Here is a 24,652-nt window from a genome sequence, read left to right on the forward strand (position 1 = left end):
AGGGCTTTTTACAGTTTTTCTATTCCCAATTAGCCGTTTAAGTGTACTTATTGAAAGTAGTAATTCTTTCATAGGCCGCCCTTTCTTAGTATTTGACGTTCCTTATATTGCGGTATGAGGCTTCGCAGTAGGTTGCAAACATTCATCACCCATGACTGTCCCCAATTGAGCTCAGAAGCTCAATGTCTATCATGACCTCTCTTTTAGAATGTCCAAGAGCAAGCAAACTATTCCTCCAGGAGAGGGCGCCAACAGACTACTAAAGAGATCATCATTACTCAAAGAAAACCCCAAAAACCAATGCATGATAGGAATAAACAGGTAACTTTCTTTGGAGTGGAAGCGGAGAGATCGCACCAGATGCCAATTCTAGATGTTATCACACCTGTGGTCACTGCAGCAGCAGGTGAATCCACTTTGTCCAAAAGGGATCTATTCCATTCAATTGCAAATGATCTAGATAAGACAGAGAACTGCAGCACGGGGACATAGCCGAGTTGGTCAGGTTGAGTGGTGATGAGTTTGCTATTTGGATGAATAAAGAAAGTCAAAAGTGTGAAAGATAAAAAACAAAAGGAGGAAGTGTGAAAAGTGAATGGGCCAAATTGAGGTGCATATGAAGACGTATGCTTTCTTCCAATTCATTAAATCGGGCTAATATGAATCAGGTGAATTGAGTTCTGCTTTTGGAAACTGGGTTAAGAAGGGGTGCACCGTTCCTGGAGGTACTGCAATACCAGGTCAATGCGTGGAGTGGACAGAGCAAGCTCTTTTTCCATCTCCCTGTTCTAAAAATCCATTTAATATATGGTCCCCAGATAGGGGACGTATCAGATATTAAACTGATAAGAACAGATTTTTTGATTTAACAGCATCTTTATTATCATGCACTACTCACAAAAAGGTAACAAACCGTGTACAGTGCCGCAGCCCCGTACACACAGAAATATACAATCATTCTTACATAGCCATAGAGTACGACTCACTAAACTATACATCACGCTCCTATGCTATCCATAACACTCAAGCTGAAAGAAAAAGTTAGACAATAAATAACGACGAACCGGCGATTGGGGGGTGGGGGTAGGGGAAAAGGGGGATAGGGTGGGGAAATCACAGGCCCGAAGCTTTATTGAAAGACGCACATAACGGGAAAAAGGAGGGAGGGGGCATTGAAGAGGTTTAAACCTCCTCCTCGGCGTTGTCGTCCGGACTGTCCATGATGGAATAGTCTCTGAGCAGGCTGTGGATCAGCCTGCGGCAATCCTGGATAGACATCCTCTCCCTCTTCAAGATGAGCCGGTTCCTGGCGACCCAAATAGCGTCCTTAAAGCAGTTCATAAGGCGCCAAGCCTCCTGGATGGCTCCAACGGTGTGAGTCCCAGGGAAGAGTCCATAAAGTACGGAATGGTACGATAGGCTCCCTCTGGGGACGGAGTTCCTCAGGTCATCCTCCAGGGCAACCAACAGGCGCTGTGCGAAACGGCAGTCCCAAAAGGCGTGCAGCGATGTTTCCTCCACGAAGGGGCACCTTGGGCAGTACCGGGTTTTGCACAGGTTCCGGGCGTGCATGAATGACCGGACGGGCAGTCCGCCCTGTATCGCCATCCATGACAAGTCCTTGTGCCCGTTGGTCAATCCAGCCGATGACACGTTTGTCCAAACAGTCTCCAGTGTGTCGTGATGAAGTCCTGGAATGTTCTCCATTTCGTCCTTGGCTCTGATGAGTTTGTGGATAGTCTTTGGCTTCCACAAATCAGGCTTGAGTCCCTCCAGTTGGTGTTCCCTCACAAACCGAACCACGTCTCCGTAGAACCATGGCGTCGTCCAGTTGTAGGGGAAGGAGCTGTCCCACTTGTCCCAGCCTAACCGTCTCCAAAGGGGGAGCAGGAAGAAGCGAGACATGGACCCACCCGCGGAACCTCTCTTGACTCGCAGAGTTCGGCGAACGCAGTCACATACGAAGGAGGATCGCAGGAGGGTGGGGATATCGGGTACGCCCTTCCCACCCTTGCGAGGATCCTTGTACATGATGCTCCGCTTTACTCTGTCCATCTTGGATCCCCAGACAAAACGAAACACCGTCCTGGTAATGGCCCTGCACACGGTGGCAAGGGGGGGCCAGGCCTGGGCCGTGTACTGCAGCACGGGCAGTACCTCGTTACGCAGGACCAGTGCTTTGCCCTCACAGGTGAGGCGTCTGAGGCTCCACAGACCGATCCGTTGGGTGATCTTGGTCAAGCGTTCCTCCCAGGACTTGAGGGCTGCTCCTTCCTTCCCGAACCAGACTCCAAGAACCTTGATGAAATCCGGCTGGATGCTGAAAGGGAAGGGGGCGGAAGAGGCCGGCTGCCAGTCCCCGAAGAGCATGGCTTCCGACTTCCCGCAGTTGACTTTGGCTCCCGAAGCCCGTCCGAAGGTCTCACAGGTCTGGACGAGGGTGTCGACTGAGCGCCGTTCCGCGCAGAAGACGGTCACGTCGTCCATGTAGAGCGAGCACTTGACCTCGAGGCGTTCTGGTCCTGGTGCGGTGATCCCTCTGATCTCTCCATTCCGCCGGATAGCCTCTGCAAAGAGTTCTATAACACAAACAAAAAGAAGAGGTGACAGAGGACAGCCTTGTCTGACCCCTGAGAGGACCGGGAAGGGGTCAGTCTTCCAGCCGTTTACCAACACCGAGCTGTGAATATCAAAATACATTAGTTGGACATACAAGCAAAACATGTTACCCAAACCTAACCTGTGCAGAGCTTTGCCCAGGAACTCATGGGAAACACGGTCGAAGGCCTTTTCCTGATCCAACGAGATCAGGGCTGCGTGCACCCGGCGGGCTTTGATGTACTCGACCGTGTCCCGCATGAGAGCCAGGCTGTCTGCGATGCGACGTCCGGGGATGCCGCAGGTCTGATCCGGGTGGATGATCCGTCCGATAACAGTCTTCAATCTCGTTGCCATCGTCTTGGCCAGGATCTTGTAGTCGACGTTCAGAAGGGTGATGGGACGCCAATTCTTCAGGTCGCACCTTTCTCCTTTACGCTTGTACAGGATCGTGACCATTCCTTCCCTCAGAGATGGAGGCATTCTGCCCTCCACCACCATCTCCTCATACAGCCCTAACAGGTCCGGACAGATTAGGTCTCCCAGCGCTACATAGAGCTCTGCTGGGAGGCCGTCACTGCCCGGTGTCCTGCCAGAACTAAAGGATTTGGCGGCCGAGAGCAGCTCGTCCACCGTCAGAGGAACATCCATGGCCGCCGCGTCTGCAGGGTCAAGATGGTTAGTGATACCTGACAGGAACTTATCGGCGGCCTCGGGGTCAGTAGTCTTGCGGGCGTAGAGTTCGCTGTAGAAGTCGCTGACGACCTTCATCACGTTCTCTTTCCCGCGTTGCATGCTTCCACTCTCGTCTCGTAGTTCATTCATGGGCGTGTGACCGGCGTGGAGTTTCCTGAAAAAGAACGAGTTACATTTCTCACCCTTCTCCAGGTTCTCCACTTTGGAACGGAAGACAATTCGCTCGGACTCCTCCTCGAAGTGCCTTTTCAGGCTCCTCTTAGTCTCCTCCAGCTCCTCTCTCACGTCCCAGCCGCATCGAAGAAGGTCCTGCAGGGAACGCAGCTCACGCTGGAGTCTCCTGAAGTCCCTCCTCTTCAGACACGCCTGTTGTTGACTCTTTGCCTGAAAGAAGAAACGGAACTCGAGTTTAACGTATTCCCACCAGTCAGAAACAGACTGGAAGCCCGACTTGTAGGCCCGCCACGTGGAGTAGGCAGCTCTAAGCTCCTCCAGAATCTCACCCTTTTCCAGCAGAGAGCAGTTCAGCTTCCAGGAGCCCGGGCCAATGGGGAAGCCATGGCCCAGCACACCTTGAAAGTGAATGGCTCTGTGGTCAGAGAAGAAGCAGGGGACCATCGAGTGCCCACTCCGCCCAACCGCCCGAGAGGTAAACACAAAGTCAATCCTGGAACGCAGCGAGCCATCGGATCGGCACCATGAATAGTTCACGGATCCGTGTCCGATGGAGCCAACAACGTCCACAAGAGAGGCTTCGGTCACCATCTCAATGAGCAGTTTGGATGTGACGTCCAACTTGGCAGCCGTTCCAGAACTGCGTCCATCCTCCTCAATCGGGCAGTTGAAATCCCCGGCCATCACTACCGTCCTGGCGGTAGCGAGCTGAGGGCGCAGGGCTTGGAGGAGCTCCAGTCGATCGCTCTTCACAGGAGAAGCGTACACATTGATGAACCTGACAGGTTCTCCCGCCCAGGTGCCATCCACGAGCAGTAACCTGCCGCAGACGATTTCCTGAACAGAGTCCAATGTGAAGGCGCTTCCCCTGATCAGCACGGCGACCCCCGCGGACCTACAGTCGCCTCCGCCGGACCAGTAGGATGGGCCATGGGTCCACTCCCTGGCCAGATGGTTGAAGGACCTAGAGGAGGGAAGGGAGCATTCCTGCAGGAAAAATACATCACTAGACTGAGTGTTAAGGAACGCAAAAATTGTCTGACGTCGGAACTTGTCTCTGATGCTCCTAACATTAATGGAAAAGATGTTAATGTTAGCAGTCATTGGAGGAAAGAGAAAGTTAGCGCAGGCGGTGTGCCTTAGTTACCACTCCGGTCGGGCGGTTCTTCCTCTTTGGCACCTGCTGGTAAGGGTATCTCCAGCAGACCCTCTTCTTCTAGCTGATCGAGCAGGGATGGTGCCTCAGTGGCTTCCGACTCCTCCATTTCTTCTTCGGCCACAAGGGACTCCACCATCTGCTCCAACACGTCCGGTTCTGGGAGGAGGCCATCCTCCTCTTCCTGGGGTGGATTGGGATCCACAATGAACAGCTTGGAAGGTTCTGCGACAGGACTATCTTCCACCTTCCTTTTCCTTTGGCCTGTACCTGAGGAGACAAGAGCTGGAAAATCCTCCTCGGTGAAAAGTGCAAGAGTGCTGAGGTCCTCTGCTCTCATGGTCTGGGGAGGGAGAGTGGGCTTTGGGGGGGGGGTGAGGAGACCAACTGAGGAGTAGGGAAATGAGGTGGAGGTAGTGGAATCCTCAGTAGGGTTGGCCGGGGGGGGAGGGGTTTGGACAGGGGTGACAGGGGGGGGGACCAGGGAGGGGGCAACAGTTTTCTTACCCTTTTTCCTGGACTCCGTGGCTGCTGGGGCATCGGCTGGAGCCACGGTCGCCGGGTTCTTGGCCGCCTTGTCCTTGGCCTCTGTGGCCTTGGTCGTAGCTGCCTTGGTCGACGAAGCTGCGACTACCCGATACTGGGTCACCGCGGCAACCCTTGCCCAGGATTTCTCCCGCTGTGGGCAGTCCTTGTAAAGGTGGTCCGCCTGTCCACATAGGTTGCAAGTCTTCTTCTTTGGGCAGTCCTTGGAGCTGTGTCCCGTCACCCGGCAAACCCTGCAGGCGTCCTCCTTGCAGGTCTTCATCGAATGCCCTTTCCCGCCACATTTCCTGCAGTTGTGTGGCATGTCCGGGTAGTAGATGAGACCAAAGGAGTTTCCCAGAGAGAATGTCGGGGGCAGGTGCTGGAGACCATCCTCGGATGCTGGTTCCCTGTAGAGTCGAACGGTTACTGACCACTTACCCGTCCAGAATCCGTTGCCGTTAAGGATGTGGGATGGCTCCCTCACCACTGTGCAGAGACGTCCCAGGAACGTGGAGATGTCTCTTCCTGGGGTGTGCGGGTTCCGCATGGAGACCGTGATCCTCTTCTCATCCCTCTGTATAGGACAGGATCCTAAAAAAGAATGAAAAGGGGAGTCCGGCATCGCTGCGTTCATCGCCTCCCAGTATCTCCTGCAGGCATTCACCGTGTCAAAGGTTACCAGAAAAATGCCAGTCATGAAGGTCTGGACACTCAGGGTTTCCGCCCTGGAGAAGCCCTGATCCAGAATCATCTTCTTGCAGAACACGTCGCTGGACATGTCCGGCAACCTACCATCCACCGCCTTTAGCTTCAGGGCGACCGTCTGCCGCATCCAAGGCTCCAGGGTTGGAGCCTTTTCAGGCGGCGTCCGGGCTCCCTCCGGCTGGCTGGCGTCGGAGGTAGGGGCCTCTTGGGCCGAAGAAGCCTCTGGATGAGCCTTCCTGGAGGTCCCTGGGTCCTGAGCCTTCTTGGCTGCCTTCTCTGGCTTGCTTGCCATGGCTGGTTCCTGCTTGAATTCCCGGAGCTGGATCTTGGATTCTTCTCCGGGTGTCTTCTCCCGCTGTGTTCCTCCTCGAAGTTCCTCTGGTCTCCCCAAGTCTTCTCCGAGCCTTCGTCTTCTTGCTTCTTTCTGCCAAGCTCTTCTTCCGTCCGATCTCCCTCTTCCGGTCTCGGCTGGGCTTCGGAGCTCGTCTCCCTGATCGTATCTCGTCAAGTGTAGCTAGCTCAGTTTGTTCTGATAAGAACAGATACTACACTTGATCTTAGCCAAAAGGCCGAGAAGCGATAACCAGAATTGGTTTGGGCCTCGAGTGGCACCCTGGCCTATGCCGGACACATCTTGGGGAGAGAGAGCGAGAGGGAGACAAACCCACGCCTACACAAGACATTTTGTCACCCAAGCCAACCCTTGAAAAGGCTGCTTTGCAGAGCCAAAACAAGAAGAATGGTGCGTTTTGCAGCCGCCGCCCACTGCAATGAATCTGAATAACTCCTCCTTTAGGGCGCAAGCAACTCCCCTCCCCCTTGCAGTCTTTCCAATTCACGATACAAAAAGACGGACAGGACAGGTTGCCTGACTTTCCGTCACTGCCACCCTTTGCCATCCTTACCCGTAGAAAGCCCTTTCATCATCCCCAAACCCTAATCTTTTCCCTTTCCTTCCCAGCCCCCAAACCCTGCCCTCTGTACCTTTCTCACCACCCGCTTCCCTTCTCCTGTCATCCCCCTACCACCCGGGAAAAAAAGAGATTGCCCCCTCCTTCCACTAGCCCACCCTCCCACCCAAAGAACAACTTCTTCTGCGCAGCTTGTTTTCTAGGCAGCAGCGCTATTGTGATGTCATCGGGGGGCATTGTGACAAGCCGCCAGTGTTCCGTCTCTTCATGTTGTGCACAGTTCAAACGGAAAATACATCAACAGGCAGACTACAGAAAAGCTTACTATCAAAGGTTAGAGGGGGGCTTTCTCAGAGGGCTTTTTACAGTTTTTCTATTCCCAATTAGCCGTTTAAGTGTACTTATTGAAAGTAGTAATTCTTTCATAGGCCGCCCTTTCTTAGTATTTGACGTTCCTTATATTGCGGTATGAGGCTTCGCAGTAGGTTGCAAACATTCATCACCCATGACTGTCCCCAATTGAGCTCAGAAGCTCAATGTCTATCATGACCTCTCTTTTAGAATGTCCAAGAGCAAGCAAACTATTCCTCCAGGAGAGGGCGCCAACAGACTACTAAAGAGATCATCATTACTCAAAGAAAACCCCAAAAACCAATGCATGATAGGAATAAACAGGTAACTTTCTTTGGAGTGGAAGCGGAGAGATCGCACCAGATGCCAATTCTAGATGTTATCACACCTGTGGTCACTGCAGCAGCAGGTGAATCCACTTTGTCCAAAAGGGATCTATTCCATTCAATTGCAAATGATCTAGATAAGACAGAGAACTGCAGCACGGGGACATAGCCGAGTTGGTCAGGTTGAGTGGTGATGAGTTTGCTATTTGGATGAATAAAGAAAGTCAAAAGTGTGAAAGATAAAAAACAAAAGGAGGAAGTGTGAAAAGTGAATGGGCCAAATTGAGGTGCATATGAAGACGTATGCTTTCTTCCAATTCATTAAATCGGGCTAATATGAATCAGGTGAATTGAGTTCTGCTTTTGGAAACTGGGTTAAGAAGGGGTGCACCGTTCCTGGAGGTACTGCAATACCAGGTCAATGCGTGGAGTGGACAGAGCAAGCTCTTTTTCCATCTCCCTGTTCTAAAAATCCATTTAATATATGGTCCCCAGATAGGGGACGTATCAGATATTAAACTGATAAGAACAGATACTACACTTGATCTTAGCCAAAAGGCCGAGAAGCGATAACCAGAATTGGTTTGGGCCTCGAGTGGCACCCTGGCCTATGCCGGACACATCTTGGGGAGAGAGAGCGAGAGGGAGACAAACCCACGCCTACACAAGACATTTTGTCACCCAAGCCAACCCTTGAAAAGGCTGCTTTGCAGAGCCAAAACAAGAAGAATGGTGCGTTTTGCAGCCGCCGCCCACTGCAATGAATCTGAATAACTCCTCCTTTAGGGCGCAAGCAACTCCCCTCCCCCTTGCAGTCTTTCCAATTCACGATACAAAAAGACGGACAGGACAGGTTGCCTGACTTTCCGTCACTGCCACCCTTTGCCATCCTTACCCGTAGAAAGCCCTTTCATCATCCCCAAACCCTAATCTTTTCCCTTTCCTTCCCAGCCCCCAAACCCTGCCCTCTGTACCTTTCTCACCACCCGCTTCCCTTCTCCTGTCATCCCCCTACCACCCGGGAAAAAAAGAGATTGCCCCCTCCTTCCACTAGCCCACCCTCCCACCCAAAGAACAACTTCTTCTGCGCAGCTTGTTTTCTAGGCAGCAGCGCTATTGTGATGTCATCGGGGGGCATTGTGACAAGCCGCCAGTGTTCCGTCTCTTCATGTTGTGCACAGTTCAAACGGAAAATACATCAACAGGCAGACTACAGAAAAGCTTACTATCAAAGGTTAGAGGGGGGCTTTCTCAGAGGGCTTTTTACAGTTTTTCTATTCCCAATTAGCCGTTTAAGTGTACTTATTGAAAGTAGTAATTCTTTCATAGGCCGCCCTTTCTTAGTATTTGACGTTCCTTATATTGCGGTATGAGGCTTCGCAGTAGGTTGCAAACATTCATCACCCATGACTGTCCCCAATTGAGCTCAGAAGCTCAATGTCTATCATGACCTCTCTTTTAGAATGTCCAAGAGCAAGCAAACTATTCCTCCAGGAGAGGGCGCCAACAGACTACTAAAGAGATCATCATTACTCAAAGAAAACCCCAAAAACCAATGCATGATAGGAATAAACAGGTAACTTTCTTTGGAGTGGAAGCGGAGAGATCGCACCAGATGCCAATTCTAGATGTTATCACACCTGTGGTCACTGCAGCAGCAGGTGAATCCACTTTGTCCAAAAGGGATCTATTCCATTCAATTGCAAATGATCTAGATAAGACAGAGAACTGCAGCACGGGGACATAGCCGAGTTGGTCAGGTTGAGTGGTGATGAGTTTGCTATTTGGATGAATAAAGAAAGTCAAAAGTGTGAAAGATAAAAAACAAAAGGAGGAAGTGTGAAAAGTGAATGGGCCAAATTGAGGTGCATATGAAGACGTATGCTTTCTTCCAATTCATTAAATCGGGCTAATATGAATCAGGTGAATTGAGTTCTGCTTTTGGAAACTGGGTTAAGAAGGGGTGCACCGTTCCTGGAGGTACTGCAATACCAGGTCAATGCGTGGAGTGGACAGAGCAAGCTCTTTTTCCATCTCCCTGTTCTAAAAATCCATTTAATATATGGTCCCCAGATAGGGGACGTATCAGATATTAAACTGATAAGAACAGATACTACACTTGATCTTAGCCAAAAGGCCGAGAAGCGATAACCAGAATTGGTTTGGGCCTCGAGTGGCACCCTGGCCTATGCCGGACACATCTTGGGGAGAGAGAGCGAGAGGGAGACAAACCCACGCCTACACAAGACATTTTGTCACCCAAGCCAACCCTTGAAAAGGCTGCTTTGCAGAGCCAAAACAAGAAGAATGGTGCGTTTTGCAGCCGCCGCCCACTGCAATGAATCTGAATAACTCCTCCTTTAGGGCGCAAGCAACTCCCCTCCCCCTTGCAGTCTTTCCAATTCACGATACAAAAAGACGGACAGGACAGGTTGCCTGACTTTCCGTCACTGCCACCCTTTGCCATCCTTACCCGTAGAAAGCCCTTTCATCATCCCCAAACCCTAATCTTTTCCCTTTCCTTCCCAGCCCCCAAACCCTGCCCTCTGTACCTTTCTCACCACCCGCTTCCCTTCTCCTGTCATCCCCCTACCACCCGGGAAAAAAAGAGATTGCCCCCTCCTTCCACTAGCCCACCCTCCCACCCAAAGAACAACTTCTTCTGCGCAGCTTGTTTTCTAGGCAGCAGCGCTATTGTGATGTCATCGGGGGGCATTGTGACAAGCCGCCAGTGTTCCGTCTCTTCATGTTGTGCACAGTTCAAACGGAAAATACATCAACAGGCAGACTACAGAAAAGCTTACTATCAAAGGTTAGAGGGGGGCTTTCTCAGAGGGCTTTTTACAGTTTTTCTATTCCCAATTAGCCGTTTAAGTGTACTTATTGAAAGTAGTAATTCTTTCATAGGCCGCCCTTTCTTAGTATTTGACGTTCCTTATATTGCGGTATGAGGCTTCGCAGTAGGTTGCAAACATTCATCACCCATGACTGTCCCCAATTGAGCTCAGAAGCTCAATGTCTATCATGACCTCTCTTTTAGAATGTCCAAGAGCAAGCAAACTATTCCTCCAGGAGAGGGCGCCAACAGACTACTAAAGAGATCATCATTACTCAAAGAAAACCCCAAAAACCAATGCATGATAGGAATAAACAGGTAACTTTCTTTGGAGTGGAAGCGGAGAGATCGCACCAGATGCCAATTCTAGATGTTATCACACCTGTGGTCACTGCAGCAGCAGGTGAATCCACTTTGTCCAAAAGGGATCTATTCCATTCAATTGCAAATGATCTAGATAAGACAGAGAACTGCAGCACGGGGACATAGCCGAGTTGGTCAGGTTGAGTGGTGATGAGTTTGCTATTTGGATGAATAAAGAAAGTCAAAAGTGTGAAAGATAAAAAACAAAAGGAGGAAGTGTGAAAAGTGAATGGGCCAAATTGAGGTGCATATGAAGACGTATGCTTTCTTCCAATTCATTAAATCGGGCTAATATGAATCAGGTGAATTGAGTTCTGCTTTTGGAAACTGGGTTAAGAAGGGGTGCACCGTTCCTGGAGGTACTGCAATACCAGGTCAATGCGTGGAGTGGACAGAGCAAGCTCTTTTTCCATCTCCCTGTTCTAAAAATCCATTTAATATATGGTCCCCAGATAGGGGACGTATCAGATATTAAACTGATAAGAACAGATACTACACTTGATCTTAGCCAAAAGGCCGAGAAGCGATAACCAGAATTGGTTTGGGCCTCGAGTGGCACCCTGGCCTATGCCGGACACATCTTGGGGAGAGAGAGCGAGAGGGAGACAAACCCACGCCTACACAAGACATTTTGTCACCCAAGCCAACCCTTGAAAAGGCTGCTTTGCAGAGCCAAAACAAGAAGAATGGTGCGTTTTGCAGCCGCCGCCCACTGCAATGAATCTGAATAACTCCTCCTTTAGGGCGCAAGCAACTCCCCTCCCCCTTGCAGTCTTTCCAATTCACGATACAAAAAGACGGACAGGACAGGTTGCCTGACTTTCCGTCACTGCCACCCTTTGCCATCCTTACCCGTAGAAAGCCCTTTCATCATCCCCAAACCCTAATCTTTTCCCTTTCCTTCCCAGCCCCCAAACCCTGCCCTCTGTACCTTTCTCACCACCCGCTTCCCTTCTCCTGTCATCCCCCTACCACCCGGGAAAAAAAGAGATTGCCCCCTCCTTCCACTAGCCCACCCTCCCACCCAAAGAACAACTTCTTCTGCGCAGCTTGTTTTCTAGGCAGCAGCGCTATTGTGATGTCATCGGGGGGCATTGTGACAAGCCGCCAGTGTTCCGTCTCTTCATGTTGTGCACAGTTCAAACGGAAAATACATCAACAGGCAGACTACAGAAAAGCTTACTATCAAAGGTTAGAGGGGGGCTTTCTCAGAGGGCTTTTTACAGTTTTTCTATTCCCAATTAGCCGTTTAAGTGTACTTATTGAAAGTAGTAATTCTTTCATAGGCCGCCCTTTCTTAGTATTTGACGTTCCTTATATTGCGGTATGAGGCTTCGCAGTAGGTTGCAAACATTCATCACCCATGACTGTCCCCAATTGAGCTCAGAAGCTCAATGTCTATCATGACCTCTCTTTTAGAATGTCCAAGAGCAAGCAAACTATTCCTCCAGGAGAGGGCGCCAACAGACTACTAAAGAGATCATCATTACTCAAAGAAAACCCCAAAAACCAATGCATGATAGGAATAAACAGGTAACTTTCTTTGGAGTGGAAGCGGAGAGATCGCACCAGATGCCAATTCTAGATGTTATCACACCTGTGGTCACTGCAGCAGCAGGTGAATCCACTTTGTCCAAAAGGGATCTATTCCATTCAATTGCAAATGATCTAGATAAGACAGAGAACTGCAGCACGGGGACATAGCCGAGTTGGTCAGGTTGAGTGGTGATGAGTTTGCTATTTGGATGAATAAAGAAAGTCAAAAGTGTGAAAGATAAAAAACAAAAGGAGGAAGTGTGAAAAGTGAATGGGCCAAATTGAGGTGCATATGAAGACGTATGCTTTCTTCCAATTCATTAAATCGGGCTAATATGAATCAGGTGAATTGAGTTCTGCTTTTGGAAACTGGGTTAAGAAGGGGTGCACCGTTCCTGGAGGTACTGCAATACCAGGTCAATGCGTGGAGTGGACAGAGCAAGCTCTTTTTCCATCTCCCTGTTCTAAAAATCCATTTAATATATGGTCCCCAGATAGGGGACGTATCAGATATTAAACTGATAAGAACAGATACTACACTTGATCTTAGCCAAAAGGCCGAGAAGCGATAACCAGAATTGGTTTGGGCCTCGAGTGGCACCCTGGCCTATGCCGGACACATCTTGGGGAGAGAGAGCGAGAGGGAGACAAACCCACGCCTACACAAGACATTTTGTCACCCAAGCCAACCCTTGAAAAGGCTGCTTTGCAGAGCCAAAACAAGAAGAATGGTGCGTTTTGCAGCCGCCGCCCACTGCAATGAATCTGAATAACTCCTCCTTTAGGGCGCAAGCAACTCCCCTCCCCCTTGCAGTCTTTCCAATTCACGATACAAAAAGACGGACAGGACAGGTTGCCTGACTTTCCGTCACTGCCACCCTTTGCCATCCTTACCCGTAGAAAGCCCTTTCATCATCCCCAAACCCTAATCTTTTCCCTTTCCTTCCCAGCCCCCAAACCCTGCCCTCTGTACCTTTCTCACCACCCGCTTCCCTTCTCCTGTCATCCCCCTACCACCCGGGAAAAAAAGAGATTGCCCCCTCCTTCCACTAGCCCACCCTCCCACCCAAAGAACAACTTCTTCTGCGCAGCTTGTTTTCTAGGCAGCAGCGCTATTGTGATGTCATCGGGGGGCATTGTGACAAGCCGCCAGTGTTCCGTCTCTTCATGTTGTGCACAGTTCAAACGGAAAATACATCAACAGGCAGACTACAGAAAAGCTTACTATCAAAGGTTAGAGGGGGGCTTTCTCAGAGGGCTTTTTACAGTTTTTCTATTCCCAATTAGCCGTTTAAGTGTACTTATTGAAAGTAGTAATTCTTTCATAGGCCGCCCTTTCTTAGTATTTGACGTTCCTTATATTGCGGTATGAGGCTTCGCAGTAGGTTGCAAACATTCATCACCCATGACTGTCCCCAATTGAGCTCAGAAGCTCAATGTCTATCATGACCTCTCTTTTAGAATGTCCAAGAGCAAGCAAACTATTCCTCCAGGAGAGGGCGCCAACAGACTACTAAAGAGATCATCATTACTCAAAGAAAACCCCAAAAACCAATGCATGATAGGAATAAACAGGTAACTTTCTTTGGAGTGGAAGCGGAGAGATCGCACCAGATGCCAATTCTAGATGTTATCACACCTGTGGTCACTGCAGCAGCAGGTGAATCCACTTTGTCCAAAAGGGATCTATTCCATTCAATTGCAAATGATCTAGATAAGACAGAGAACTGCAGCACGGGGACATAGCCGAGTTGGTCAGGTTGAGTGGTGATGAGTTTGCTATTTGGATGAATAAAGAAAGTCAAAAGTGTGAAAGATAAAAAACAAAAGGAGGAAGTGTGAAAAGTGAATGGGCCAAATTGAGGTGCATATGAAGACGTATGCTTTCTTCCAATTCATTAAATCGGGCTAATATGAATCAGGTGAATTGAGTTCTGCTTTTGGAAACTGGGTTAAGAAGGGGTGCACCGTTCCTGGAGGTACTGCAATACCAGGTCAATGCGTGGAGTGGACAGAGCAAGCTCTTTTTCCATCTCCCTGTTCTAAAAATCCATTTAATATATGGTCCCCAGATAGGGGACGTATCAGATATTAAACTGATAAGAACAGATACTACACTTGATCTTAGCCAAAAGGCCGAGAAGCGATAACCAGAATTGGTTTGGGCCTCGAGTGGCACCCTGGCCTATGCCGGACACATCTTGGGGAGAGAGAGCGAGAGGGAGACAAACCCACGCCTACACAAGACATTTTGTCACCCAAGCCAACCCTTGAAAAGGCTGCTTTGCAGAGCCAAAACAAGAAGAATGGTGCGTTTTGCAGCCGCCGCCCACTGCAATGAATCTGAATAACTCCTCCTTTAGGGCGCAAGCAACTCCCCTCCCCCTTGCAGTCTTTCCAATTCACGATACAAAAAGACGGACAGGACAGGTTGCCTGACTTTCCGTCACTGCCACCCTTTGCCATCCTTACCCGTAGAAAGCCCTTTCATCATCCCCAAACCCTAATCTTTTCCCTTTCCTTCCCAGCCCCCAAACCCTGCCCTCTGTACCTTTCTCACCACCCGCTTCCCTTCTCCTGTCATCCCCCTACCACCCGGGAAAAAAAGAGATTGCCCCCTCCTTCCACTAGCCCACCCTCCCACCCAAAGAACAACTTCTTCTGCGCAGCTTGTTTTCTAGGCAGCAGCGCTATTGTGATGTCATCGGGGGGCATTGTGACAAGCCGCCAGTGTTCCGTCTCTTCATGTTGTGCACAGTTCAAACGGAAAATACATCAACAGGCAGACTACAGAAAAGCTTACTATCAAAGGTTAGAGGGGGGCTTTCTCAGAGGGCTTTTTACAGTTTTTCTATTCCCAATTAGCCGTTTAAGTGTACTTATTGAAAGTAGTAATTCTTTCATAGGCCGCCCTTTCTTAGTATTTGACGTTCCTTATATTGCGGTATGAGGCTTCGCAGTAGGTTGCAAACATTCATCACCCATGACTGTCCCCAATTGAGCTCAGAAGCTCAATGTCTATCATGACCTCTCTTTTAGAATGTCCAAGAGCAAGCAAACTATTCCTCCAGGAGAGGGCGCCAACAGACTACTAAAGAGATCATCATTACTCAAAGAAAACCCCAAAAACCAATGCATGATAGGAATAAACAGGTAACTTTCTTTGGAGTGGAAGCGGAGAGATCGCACCAGATGCCAATTCTAGATGTTATCACACCTGTGGTCACTGCAGCAGCAGGTGAATCCACTTTGTCCAAAAGGGATCTATTCCATTCAATTGCAAATGATCTAGATAAGACAGAGAACTGCAGCACGGGGACATAGCCGAGTTGGTCAGGTTGAGTGGTGATGAGTTTGCTATTTGGATGAATAAAGAAAGTCAAAAGTGTGAAAGATAAAAAACAAAAGGAGGAAGTGTGAAAAGTGAATGGGCCAAATTGAGGTGCATATGAAGACGTATGCTTTCTTCCAATTCATTAAATCGGGCTAATATGAATCAGGTGAATTGAGTTCTGCTTTTGGAAACTGGGTTAAGAAGGGGTGCACCGTTCCTGGAGGTACTGCAATACCAGGTCAATGCGTGGAGTGGACAGAGCAAGCTCTTTTTCCATCTCCCTGTTCTAAAAATCCATTTAATATATGGTCCCCAGATAGGGGACGTATCAGATATTAAACTGATAAGAACAGATACTACACTTGATCTTAGCCAAAAGGCCGAGAAGCGATAACCAGAATTGGTTTGGGCCTCGAGTGGCACCCTGGCCTATGCCGGACACATCTTGGGGAGAGAGAGCGAGAGGGAGACAAACCCACGCCTACACAAGACATTTTGTCACCCAAGCCAACCCTTGAAAAGGCTGCTTTGCAGAGCCAAAACAAGAAGAATGGTGCGTTTTGCAGCCGCCGCCCACTGCAATGAATCTGAATAACTCCTCCTTTAGGGCGCAAGCAACTCCCCTCCCCCTTGCAGTCTTTCCAATTCACGATACAAAAAGACGGACAGGACAGGTTGCCTGACTTTCCGTCACTGCCACCCTTTGCCATCCTTACCCGTAGAAAGCCCTTTCATCATCCCCAAACCCTAATCTTTTCCCTTTCCTTCCCAGCCCCCAAACCCTGCCCTCTGTACCTTTCTCACCACCCGCTTCCCTTCTCCTGTCATCCCCCTACCACCCGGGAAAAAAAGAGATTGCCCCCTCCTTCCACTAGCCCACCCTCCCACCCAAAGAACAACTTCTTCTGCGCAGCTTGTTTTCTAGGCAGCAGCGCTATTGTGATGTCATCGGGGGGCATTGTGACAAGCCGCCAGTGTTCCGTCTCTTCATGTTGTGCACAGTTCAAACGGAAAATACATCAACAGGCAGACTACAGAAAAGCTTACTATCAAAGGTTAGAGGGGGGCTTTCTCAGAGGGCTTTTTACAGTTTTTCTATTCCCAATTAGCCGTTTAAGTGTACTTATTGAAAGTAGTAATTCTTTCATAGGCCGCCCTTTCTTAGTATTTGACGTTCCTTATATTGCGGTATGAGGCTTCGCAGTAGGTTGCAAACATTCATCACCCATGACTGTCCCCAATTGAGCTCAGAAGCTCAATGTCTATCATGACCTCTCTTTTAGAATGTCCAAGAGCAAGCAAACTATTCCTCCAGGAGAGGGCGCCAACAGACTACTAAAGAGATCATCATTACTCAAAGAAAACCCCAAAAACCAATGCATGATAGGAATAAACAGGTAACTTTCTTTGGAGTGGAAGCGGAGAGATCGCACCAGATGCCAATTCTAGATGTTATCACACCTGTGGTCACTGCAGCAGCAGGTGAATCCACTTTGTCCAAAAGGGATCTATTCCATTCAATTGCAAATGATCTAGATAAGACAGAGAACTGCAGCACGGGGACATAGCCGAGTTGGTCAGGTTGAGTGGTGATGAGTTTGCTATTTGGATGAATAAAGAAAGTCAAAAGTGTGAAAGATAAAAAACAAAAGGAGGAAGTGTGAAAAGTGAATGGGCCAAATTGAGGTGCATATGAAGACGTATGCTTTCTTCCAATTCATTAAATCGGGCTAATATGAATCAGGTGAATTGAGTTCTGCTTTTGGAAACTGGGTTAAGAAGGGGTGCACCGTTCCTGGAGGTACTGCAATACCAGGTCAATGCGTGGAGTGGACAGAGCAAGCTCTTTTTCCATCTCCCTGTTCTAAAAATCCATTTAATATATGGTCCCCAGATAGGGGACGTATCAGATATTAAACTGATAAGAACAGATACTACACTTGATCTTAGCCAAAAGGCCGAGAAGCGATAACCAGAATTGGTTTGGGCCTCGAGTGGCACCCTGGCCTATGCCGGACACATCTTGGGGAGAGAGAGCGAGAGGGAGACAAACCCACGCCTACACAAGACATTTTGTCACCCAAGCCAACCCTTGAAAAGGCTGCTTTGCAGAGCCAAAACAAGAAGAATGGTGCGTTTTGCAGCCGCCGCCCACTGCAATGAATCTGAATAACTCCTCCTTTAGGGCGCAAGCAACTCCCCTCCCCCTTGCAGTCTTTCCAATTCACGATACAAAAAGACGGACAGGACAGGTTGCCTGACTTTCCGTCACTGCCACCCTTTGCCATCCTTACCCGTAGAAAGCCCTTTCATCATCCCCAAACCCTAATCTTTTCCCTTTCCTTCCCAGCCCCCAAACCCTGCCCTCTGTACCTTTCTCACCACCCGCTTCCCTTCTCCTGTCATCCCCCTACCACCCGGGAAAAAAAGAGATTGCCCCCTCCTTCCACTAGCCCACCCTCCCACCCAAAGAACAACTTCTTCTGCGCAGCTTGTTTTCTAGGCAGCAGCGCTATTGTGATGTCATCGGGGGGCATTGTGACAAGCCGCCAGTGTTCCGTCTCTTCATGTTGTGCACAGTTCAAACGGAAAATACATCAACAGGCAGACTACAGAAAAGCTTACTATCAAAGGTTAGAGGGGGGCTTTCTCAGAGGGCTTTTTACAGTTTTTCTATTCCCAATTAGCCGTTTAAGTGTACTTATTGAAAGTAGTAATTCTTTCATAGGCCGCCCTTTCTTAGTATTTGACGTTCCTTATATTGCGGTATGAGGCTTCGCAGTAGGTTGCAAACATTCATCACCCATGACTGTCCCCAATTGAGCTCAGAAGCTCAATGTCTATCATGACCTCTCTTTTAGAATGTCCAAGAGCAAGCAAACTATTCCTCCAGGAGAGGGCGCCAACAGACTACTAAAGAGATCATCATTACTCAAAGAAAACCCCAAAAACCAATGCATGATAGGAATAAACAGGTAACTTTCTTTGGAGTGGAAGCGGAGAGATCGCACCAGATGCCAATTCTAGATGTTATCACACCTGTGGTCACTGCAGCAGCAGGTGAATCCACTTTGTCCAAAAGGGATCTATTCCATTCAATTGCAAATGATCTAGATAAGACAGAGAACTGCAGCACGGGGACATAGCCGAGTTGGTCAGGTTGAGTGGTGATGAGTTTGCTATTTGGATGAATAAAGAAAGTCAAAAGTGTGAAAGATAAAAAACAAAAGGAGGAAGTGTGAAAAGTGAATGGGCCAAATTGAGGTGCATATGAAGACGTATGCTTTCTTCCAATTCATTAAATCGGGCTAATATGAATCAGGTGAATTGAGTTCTGCTTTTGGAAACTGGGTTAAGAAGGGGTGCACCGTTCCTGGAGGTACTGCAATACCAGGTCAATGCGTGGAGTGGACAGAGCAAGCTCTTTTTCCATCTCCCTGTTCTAAAAATCCATTTAATATATGGTCCCCAGATAGGGGACGTATCAGATATTAAACTGATAAGAACAGATACTACACTTGATCTTAGCCAAAAGGCCGAGAAGCGATAACCAGAATTGGTTTGGGCCTCGAGTGGCACCCTGGCCTATGCCGGACACATCTTGGGGAGAGAGAGCGAGAGGGAGACAAACCCACGCCTACACAAGACATTTTGTCACCCAAGCCAACCCTTGAAAAGGCTGCTTTGCAGAGCCAAAACAAGAAGAATGGTGCGTTTTGCAGCCGCCGCCCACTGCAATGAATCTGAATAACTCCTCCTTTAGGGCGCAAGCAACTCCCCTCCCCCTTGCAGTCTTTCCAATTCACGATACAAAAAGACGGACAGGACAGGTTGCCTGACTTTCCGTCACTGCCACCCTTTGCCATCCTTACCCGTAGAAAGCCCTTTCATCATCCCCAAACCCTAATCTTTTCCCTTTCCTTCCCAGCCCCCAAACCCTGCCCTCTGTACCTTTCTCACCACCCGCTTCCCTTCTCCTGTCATCCCCCTACCACCCGGGAAAAAAAGAGATTGCCCCCTCCTTCCACTAGCCCACCCTCCCACCCAAAGAACAACTTCTTCTGCGCAGCTTGTTTTCTAGGCAGCAGCGCTATTGTGATGTCATCGGGGGGCATTGTGACAAGCCGCCAGTGTTCCGTCTCTTCATGTTGTGCACAGTTCAAACGGAAAATACATCAACAGGCAGACTACAGAAAAGCTTACTATCAAAGGTTAGAGGGGGGCTTTCTCAGAGGGCTTTTTACAGTTTTTCTATTCCCAATTAGCCGTTTAAGTGTACTTATTGAAAGTAGTAATTCTTTCATAGGCCGCCCTTTCTTAGTATTTGACGTTCCTTATATTGCGGTATGAGGCTTCGCAGTAGGTTGCAAACATTCATCACCCATGACTGTCCCCAATTGAGCTCAGAAGCTCAATGTCTATCATGACCTCTCTTTTAGAATGTCCAAGAGCAAGCAAACTATTCCTCCAGGAGAGGGCGCCAACAGACTACTAAAGAGATCATCATTACTCAAAGAAAACCCCAAAAACCAATGCATGATAGGAATAAACAGGTAACTTTCTTTGGAGTGGAAGCGGAGAGATCGCACCAGATGCCAATTCTAGATGTTATCACACCTGTGGTCACTGCAGCAGCAGGTGAATCCACTTTGTCCAAAAGGGATCTATTCCATTCAATTGCAAATGATCTAGATAAGACAGAGAACTGCAGCACGGGGACATAGCCGAGTTGGTCAGGTTGAGTGGTGATGAGTTTGCTATTTGGATGAATAAAGAAAGTCAAAAGTGTGAAAGATAAAAAACAAAAGGAGGAAGTGTGAAAAGTGAATGGGCCAAATTGAGGTGCATATGAAGACGTATGCTTTCTTCCAATTCATTAAATCGGGCTAATATGAATCAGGTGAATTGAGTTCTGCTTTTGGAAACTGGGTTAAGAAGGGGTGCACCGTTCCTGGAGGTACTGCAATACCAGGTCAATGCGTGGAGTGGACAGAGCAAGCTCTTTTTCCATCTCCCTGTTCTAAAAATCCATTTAATATATGGTCCCCAGATAGGGGACGTATCAGATATTAAACTGATAAGAACAGATACTACACTTGATCTTAGCCAAAAGGCCGAGAAGCGATAACCAGAATTGGTTTGGGCCTCGAGTGGCACCCTGGCCTATGCCGGACACATCTTGGGGAGAGAGAGCGAGAGGGAGACAAACCCACGCCTACACAAGACATTTTGTCACCCAAGCCAACCCTTGAAAAGGCTGCTTTGCAGAGCCAAAACAAGAAGAATGGTGCGTTTTGCAGCCGCCGCCCACTGCAATGAATCTGAATAACTCCTCCTTTAGGGCGCAAGCAACTCCCCTCCCCCTTGCAGTCTTTCCAATTCACGATACAAAAAGACGGACAGGACAGGTTGCCTGACTTTCCGTCACTGCCACCCTTTGCCATCCTTACCCGTAGAAAGCCCTTTCATCATCCCCAAACCCTAATCTTTTCCCTTTCCTTCCCAGCCCCCAAACCCTGCCCTCTGTACCTTTCTCACCACCCGCTTCCCTTCTCCTGTCATCCCCCTACCACCCGGGAAAAAAAGAGATTGCCCCCTCCTTCCACTAGCCCACCCTCCCACCCAAAGAACAACTTCTTCTGCGCAGCTTGTTTTCTAGGCAGCAGCGCTATTGTGATGTCATCGGGGGGCATTGTGACAAGCCGCCAGTGTTCCGTCTCTTCATGTTGTGCACAGTTCAAACGGAAAATACATCAACAGGCAGACTACAGAAAAGCTTACTATCAAAGGTTAGAGGGGGGCTTTCTCAGAGGGCTTTTTACAGTTTTTCTATTCCCAATTAGCCGTTTAAGTGTACTTATTGAAAGTAGTAATTCTTTCATAGGCCGCCCTTTCTTAGTATTTGACGTTCCTTATATTGCGGTATGAGGCTTCGCAGTAGGTTGCAAACATTCATCACCCATGACTGTCCCCAATTGAGCTCAGAAGCTCAATGTCTATCATGACCTCTCTTTTAGAATGTCCAAGAGCAAGCAAACTATTCCTCCAGGAGAGGGCGCCAACAGACTACTAAAGAGATCATCATTACTCAAAGAAAACCCCAAAAACCAATGCATGATAGGAATAAACAGGTAACTTTCTTTGGAGTGGAAGCGGAGAGATCGCACCAGATGCCAATTCTAGATGTTATCACACCTGTGGTCACTGCAGCAGCAGGTGAATCCACTTTGTCCAAAAGGGATCTATTCCATTCAATTGCAAATGATCTAGATAAGACAGAGAACTGCAGCACGGGGACATAGCCGAGTTGGTCAGGTTGAGTGGTGATGAGTTTGCTATTTGGATGAATAAAGAAAGTCAAAAGTGTGAAAGATAAAAAACAAAAGGAGGAAGTGTGAAAAGTGAATGGGCCAAATTGAGGTGCATATGAAGACGTATGCTTTCTTCCAATTCATTAAATCGGGCTAATATGAATCAGGTGAATTGAGTTCTGCTTTTGGAAACTGGGTTAAGAAGGGGTGCACCGTTCCTGGAGGTACTGCAATACCAGGTCAATGCGTGGAGTGGACAGAGCAAGCTCTTTTTCCATCTCCCTGTTCTAAAAATCCATTTAATATATGGTCCCCAGATAGGGGACGTATCAGATATTAAACTGATAAGAACAGATACTACACTTGATCTTAGCCAAAAGGCCGAGAAGCGATAACCAGAATTGGTTTGGGCCTCGAGTGGCACCCTGGCCTATGCCGGACACATCTTGGGGAGAGAGAGCGAGAGGGAGACAAACCCACGCCTACACAAGACATTTTGTCACCCAAGCCAACCCTTGAAAAGGCTGCTTTGCAGAGCCAAAACAAGAAGAATGGTGCGTTTTGCAGCCGCCGCCCACTGCAATGAATCTGAATAACTCCTCCTTTAGGGCGCAAGCAACTCCCCTCCCCCTTGCAGTCTTTCCAATTCACGATACAAAAAGACGGACAGGACAGGTTGCCTGACTTTCCGTCACTGCCACCCTTTGCCATCCTTACCCGTAGAAAGCCCTTTCATCATCCCCAAACCCTAATCTTTTCCCTTTCCTTCCCAGCCCCCAAACCCTGCCCTCTGTACCTTTCTCACCACCCGCTTCCCTTCTCCTGTCATCCCCCTACCACCCGGGAAAAAAAGAGATTGCCCCCTCCTTCCACTAGCCCACCCTCCCACCCAAAGAACAACTTCTTCTGCGCAGCTTGTTTTCTAGGCAGCAGCGCTATTGTGATGTCATCGGGGGGCATTGTGACAAGCCGCCAGTGTTCCGTCTCTTCATGTTGTGCACAGTTCAAACGGAAAATACATCAACAGGCAGACTACAGAAAAGCTTACTATCAAAGGTTAGAGGGGGGCTTTCTCAGAGGGCTTTTTACAGTTTTTCTATTCCCAATTAGCCGTTTAAGTGTACTTATTGAAAGTAGTAATTCTTTCATAGGCCGCCCTTTCTTAGTATTTGACGTTCCTTATATTGCGGTATGAGGCTTCGCAGTAGGTTGCAAACATTCATCACCCATGACTGTCCCCAATTGAGCTCAGAAGCTCAATGTCTATCATGACCTCTCTTTTAGAATGTCCAAGAGCAAGCAAACTATTCCTCCAGGAGAGGGCGCCAACAGACTACTAAAGAGATCATCATTACTCAAAGAAAACCCCAAAAACCAATGCATGATAGGAATAAACAGGTAACTTTCTTTGGAGTGGAAGCGGAGAGATCGCACCAGATGCCAATTCTAGATGTTATCACACCTGTGGTCACTGCAGCAGCAGGTGAATCCACTTTGTCCAAAAGGGATCTATTCCATTCAATTGCAAATGATCTAGATAAGACAGAGAACTGCAGCACGGGGACATAGCCGAGTTGGTCAGGTTGAGTGGTGATGAGTTTGCTATTTGGATGAATAAAGAAAGTCAAAAGTGTGAAAGATAAAAAACAAAAGGAGGAAGTGTGAAAAGTGAATGGGCCAAATTGAGGTGCATATGAAGACGTATGCTTTCTTCCAATTCATTAAATCGGGCTAATATGAATCAGGTGAATTGAGTTCTGCTTTTGGAAACTGGGTTAAGAAGGGGTGCACCGTTCCTGGAGGTACTGCAATACCAGGTCAATGCGTGGAGTGGACAGAGCAAGCTCTTTTTCCATCTCCCTGTTCTAAAAATCCATTTAATATATGGTCCCCAGATAGGGGACGTATCAGATATTAAACTGATAAGAACAGATACTACACTTGATCTTAGCCAAAAGGCCGAGAAGCGATAACCAGAATTGGTTTGGGCCTCGAGTGGCACCCTGGCCTATGCCGGACACATCTTGGGGAGAGAGAGCGAGAGGGAGACAAACCCACGCCTACACAAGACATTTTGTCACCCAAGCCAACCCTTGAAAAGGCTGCTTTGCAGAGCCAAAACAAGAAGAATGGTGCGTTTTGCAGCCGCCGCCCACTGCAATGAATCTGAATAACTCCTCCTTTAGGGCGCAAGCAACTCCCCTCCCCCTTGCAGTCTTTCCAATTCACGATACAAAAAGACGGACAGGACAGGTTGCCTGACTTTCCGTCACTGCCACCCTTTGCCATCCTTACCCGTAGAAAGCCCTTTCATCATCCCCAAACCCTAATCTTTTCCCTTTCCTTCCCAGCCCCCAAACCCTGCCCTCTGTACCTTTCTCACCACCCGCTTCCCTTCTCCTGTCATCCCCCTACCACCCGGGAAAAAAAGAGATTGCCCCCTCCTTCCACTAGCCCACCCTCCCACCCAAAGAACAACTTCTTCTGCGCAGCTTGTTTTCTAGGCAGCAGCGCTATTGTGATGTCATCGGGGGGCATTGTGACAAGCCGCCAGTGTTCCGTCTCTTCATGTTGTGCACAGTTCAAACGGAAAATACATCAACAGGCAGACTACAGAAAAGCTTACTATCAAAGGTTAGAGGGGGGCTTTCTCAGAGGGCTTTTTACAGTTTTTCTATTCCCAATTAGCCGTTTAAGTGTACTTATTGAAAGTAGTAATTCTTTCATAGGCCGCCCTTTCTTAGTATTTGACGTTCCTTATATTGCGGTATGAGGCTTCGCAGTAGGTTGCAAACATTCATCACCCATGACTGTCCCCAATTGAGCT

The 24,652-nt window shown here is 48.5% G+C and overlaps 11 non-coding genes and 2 pseudogenes across 11 annotated transcripts; all 13 read right to left on the minus strand.

Moving 5' to 3' along the window:
* Positions 1–703: 703 nt before the first annotated feature.
* Positions 704–908, minus strand: LOC142279463 (U2 spliceosomal RNA; annotated as a pseudogene).
* A 5,440-nt stretch (positions 909–6,348) lies between these two features.
* On the minus strand, positions 6,349–6,438 carry LOC142279464 (U2 spliceosomal RNA; annotated as a pseudogene).
* A 1,387-nt stretch (positions 6,439–7,825) lies between these two features.
* Positions 7,826–8,016, minus strand: LOC142279449 (U2 spliceosomal RNA). Its single transcript, XR_012742073.1, has one exon. It is a non-coding gene; the product is annotated as a U2 spliceosomal RNA (small nuclear RNA).
* A 1,387-nt stretch (positions 8,017–9,403) lies between these two features.
* LOC142279451 (U2 spliceosomal RNA) lies at positions 9,404–9,594 on the minus strand. The gene has a single exon (XR_012742074.1). It is a non-coding gene; the product is annotated as a U2 spliceosomal RNA (small nuclear RNA).
* Positions 9,595–10,981: 1,387 nt separating this feature from the next.
* Positions 10,982–11,172, minus strand: LOC142279452 (U2 spliceosomal RNA). Its single transcript, XR_012742075.1, has one exon. It is a non-coding gene; the product is annotated as a U2 spliceosomal RNA (small nuclear RNA).
* Positions 11,173–12,559: 1,387 nt separating this feature from the next.
* On the minus strand, positions 12,560–12,750 carry LOC142279453 (U2 spliceosomal RNA). Its single transcript, XR_012742076.1, has one exon. It is a non-coding gene; the product is annotated as a U2 spliceosomal RNA (small nuclear RNA).
* A 1,387-nt stretch (positions 12,751–14,137) lies between these two features.
* Positions 14,138–14,328, minus strand: LOC142279454 (U2 spliceosomal RNA). The gene has a single exon (XR_012742077.1). It is a non-coding gene; the product is annotated as a U2 spliceosomal RNA (small nuclear RNA).
* A 1,387-nt stretch (positions 14,329–15,715) lies between these two features.
* On the minus strand, positions 15,716–15,906 carry LOC142279455 (U2 spliceosomal RNA). The gene has a single exon (XR_012742078.1). It is a non-coding gene; the product is annotated as a U2 spliceosomal RNA (small nuclear RNA).
* A 1,387-nt stretch (positions 15,907–17,293) lies between these two features.
* Positions 17,294–17,484, minus strand: LOC142279457 (U2 spliceosomal RNA). Its single transcript, XR_012742080.1, has one exon. It is a non-coding gene; the product is annotated as a U2 spliceosomal RNA (small nuclear RNA).
* A 1,387-nt stretch (positions 17,485–18,871) lies between these two features.
* On the minus strand, positions 18,872–19,062 carry LOC142279458 (U2 spliceosomal RNA). Its single transcript, XR_012742081.1, has one exon. It is a non-coding gene; the product is annotated as a U2 spliceosomal RNA (small nuclear RNA).
* Positions 19,063–20,449: 1,387 nt separating this feature from the next.
* On the minus strand, positions 20,450–20,640 carry LOC142279459 (U2 spliceosomal RNA). Its single transcript, XR_012742082.1, has one exon. It is a non-coding gene; the product is annotated as a U2 spliceosomal RNA (small nuclear RNA).
* A 1,387-nt stretch (positions 20,641–22,027) lies between these two features.
* Positions 22,028–22,218, minus strand: LOC142279460 (U2 spliceosomal RNA). The gene has a single exon (XR_012742083.1). It is a non-coding gene; the product is annotated as a U2 spliceosomal RNA (small nuclear RNA).
* Positions 22,219–23,605: 1,387 nt separating this feature from the next.
* On the minus strand, positions 23,606–23,796 carry LOC142279462 (U2 spliceosomal RNA). Its single transcript, XR_012742084.1, has one exon. It is a non-coding gene; the product is annotated as a U2 spliceosomal RNA (small nuclear RNA).
* Between the last annotated feature and the right edge of the window lie 856 nt (positions 23,797–24,652).

This window comes from Anomaloglossus baeobatrachus, unplaced genomic scaffold (genome assembly GCF_048569485.1).
Source record: "Anomaloglossus baeobatrachus isolate aAnoBae1 unplaced genomic scaffold, aAnoBae1.hap1 Scaffold_4331, whole genome shotgun sequence".
NCBI classification, from domain to species: Eukaryota; Metazoa; Chordata; class Amphibia; order Anura; family Aromobatidae; genus Anomaloglossus; species Anomaloglossus baeobatrachus.